The 3,164-nt window shown below is 35.0% G+C and overlaps 2 pseudogenes; both read right to left on the reverse strand.

Annotated features, from left to right (window-relative positions):
- Positions 1–336: 336 nt before the first annotated feature.
- Positions 337–1,020, reverse strand: LOC124892408 (annotated as a pseudogene).
- Positions 1,021–1,810: 790 nt separating this feature from the next.
- On the reverse strand, positions 1,811–2,641 carry LOC124892409 (annotated as a pseudogene).
- Between the last annotated feature and the right edge of the window lie 523 nt (positions 2,642–3,164).

Genomic DNA, 3,164 nt, shown 5'->3' on the forward strand with positions numbered 1-3,164 from the left:
TTATGAGTTACTTAGCAATGGATTAGCCAAAGATGTGTAGCTAGTTCGTAGTTTCTGTGGTTTTTCTAACTTGAAGAGATCTCTAAAAGGAGAAACTTGAGTATTAAAGTTCTTCAGTATTTCCAAGTTGCAAAACTCTCAACATTGTGAAATTATTGTAGAGACATTGGAATATAGGTTTTTTTTCCCAGTTAAATGCCCATTTTTCCTGATTAAACATACTTGAACAGAAGATGGAAAGACAAAATACTAGTAATAAAGTAACACAACTAAAAAAATAGTAAAATTACAACCTTACAAGGCTTGAGAAGTAGAAAATTCCCTGGTATGTTGACCTTAAATTTTGTTGAAGGTAACAATATCACAGCTCTATAGGTATTCCTTGATAGGCTGTACTGTTAGACGTTCCTCAATTAGAGTATCAACTGAGACAAGTTCATCAATGATGGTAAGCATAATATGCTTTTTAGTAAACCCGTAGCCAACTAGGACCAATTTGGATGTTGCCCAGAGAAGACCTTCCACCTTAATACTGGGAACAACCTTCTAAGGTTTCTTCATGTTAGTTTCGTTATCCTAAGGCTTAACGTCCATAAGAAATGATGACTTTACACTCACTTTCTTCTTGGTAGATGCCTTAGCAGCCTCCCTTGCTTCTGCTGTCTTTTTTTCTTTCTTTGTCTCTTCTCCAAAGTGATCTATAGAATCATTGTCATCGTTATCATCGGAAGGTTTAGCAGCTTCCTTAGCAGGTACAACTATAGAAGGAGCAGTTTGGCTTCCAAATCTCACACCAAAAGCTTTCCCGGGAAAACTTAATACAAGTTTTGCAGAAACAACATGGTACCATTTACTAGCATTAGGATAAATATCTGAACAAGGTTGCTCCAAGATTTCCCCATACACCTTAATATCATTCTTTGTCAATTGATCTCTAGAGATATAAGTTTTTCTAAAAATATGGTCATTAACATACTTGAGACCAGATTCAGTGTGGAGATTTGAGAAAGCTACAACCATTGTTAGGAATTTGAGTAGTATGAGAGAGGCTATAAGCTTTATTGGGTTGGCAAAAGAGCATTAGATATAGGTAGGGGATTGCAATGCTCTAGTTTTTGTGTCATAGACCACATAAAGCAAAAAGAGAATCATTGGTACTTTCTTGTCCTTTGTGTTTGATTACTATCTGTTATTATTGTACTTCATTTATCAAATTATCTTGTTGTGATAACTTTTCATGATAATTTGTTAGGTTTTTTATACTTTATATTACTTTGCCATGACTCATTCATTTTTTTATTATCTTTTTCTGTATTGCCTTGGATGATCTTTTTTCTAGAACTGAGGTCTATAAAAAACAACCTCTCTACCTCCATGAACACTGAATGCGTCACAAGGAAAATATGGTTAGATGTGTGATACAATCCATTAGCTACTAAGTTTAGTTTTAAGTGATATTGTTATGTAGAAGGGTTACCGTCTCTAACGTCGTTTATAGTTGGAGTTATATAACTCAGTGACCAAGCTATTGCCTTTAGGTGCTGAGTTGGATAGCCCTATCAAATATGAAATCCATGGAAAGGTAGTTCTTCAGAATTTCCAAGTAGCAAAACCCTCAACACTGTCAAATTATTACAGAGACATTGGAATATAGTTTTTTCCCACAGTTGAATGCCTATTTTTCATGACTAAACGTACTTAAACCGAATATGGAAAGACAAAACACTAGTTAAAGTATCACAACTTGAAAACTAGTAAAATTATAGCCTTACAAGGCTCGAGACTTAGAAAATTCCCTGGTATGTTGACCTTAAATTTTTTTCAAGGCAATAATATCACAACTCTGCACATATTCATTGATAGGCTCCACTGTTAGACGTTTCTCCATTAGAGTATCTACCGAGACAAGTTCATCAATGATGGTAAGCATGATCTGCTTCCCGTAGCCAACTAGGACCAATTTGGATGCTCCCCAGAGAAGACCTTCCACATCAAAACTGAGAACAGCCTTCTCAAGTTTATTCATGCCAGTTTCGTCATCCCAAGGCTTAACGTCCTTAAAAATGGGTGACTTTCTATTCTCTTTATTCTTGGTAAATGCCTCAGCAGCCTCGCTTGGTTCTGCTGCCTTCTTTGCTTTCTTTGTTTGTTATTATTGGAAGGCTTAGCAGCTTCCTTAGCTGGAGCAGCTATAGCAGTAGCAACTTGGCTTCCAAATCTCACACCGACAGCTTTCCCGAGAAAACTTGATGCAAGTTTAGAAGAAACAACTCTCTACCATTTACTAGCATTAGGATAAATATCTGAACTAGATTGCTCCAATATTGCCCCATACACCTTAATCATCCTTTGTCAATTGATCCCCAAAGACATAAGTTTTTCCAGAAAGATGGTCACTAACAGACTTGAGACCAGATTCAATGTGGAAATTTGAGAAAGCTACAACTATTGTTAGGAATTTGAGTTGTGTAAGAGAGTCTGTAAGCTTTATTGGGTTGGTGAAAGAGCATTGTTTATAGGCAGGGGATTGCAATGCTCTAGTTTTTTTGTCGCAGACAGTTATTTTTATATGAAAAAGAGATTGAAAATTCTGCTGTGAACTAGCACAAAGTGTGAACTTCGATATGCTTATATAAACCATTATAATTTAAAAGTCAAAAGTTTCTTTTTGATTCTGTAAATCTTTCATTATTTCTGCTTAGGTTAGTTCACATTGATGGTGTTTGCATATAGCTATTTACAGGCAATCTATTACTAGGTTATGCTCGTTATTCACATATCTATTCAAAATTTTGTGTTGCAACCAACATTAGGCTAGGATCAAACAATAGGAGTTGGTATGCGTCAATAGGTTCAACATAATACAAAAAGAAAAAGCTGCAAAAGAAGAAGAGTTAAAAAAGTGCAGCCCATTCACTGGAGCGAACTGAAACACTATGTGCAATTATATTGGTATATATGTTCACATGTAAGTTCACACATTTATGACAAGGAACTTCAGTTTTCTTGTAACAAACGATAGGATTTGAGGCTTCAAATAGAAAAACTATTGTTAGTAGTATTACAATACAAAAACATATAAAATGGTTATAAAGCATATATAAATGTTTTACAGTATATGTATGCATATGTACTTGGCTAAATTCTTATGTTATCAATGACAC

Source organism: Capsicum annuum, unplaced genomic scaffold (assembly GCF_002878395.1).
Source record: "Capsicum annuum cultivar UCD-10X-F1 unplaced genomic scaffold, UCD10Xv1.1 ctg469, whole genome shotgun sequence".
NCBI lineage: Eukaryota > Viridiplantae > Streptophyta > Magnoliopsida > Solanales > Solanaceae > Capsicum > Capsicum annuum.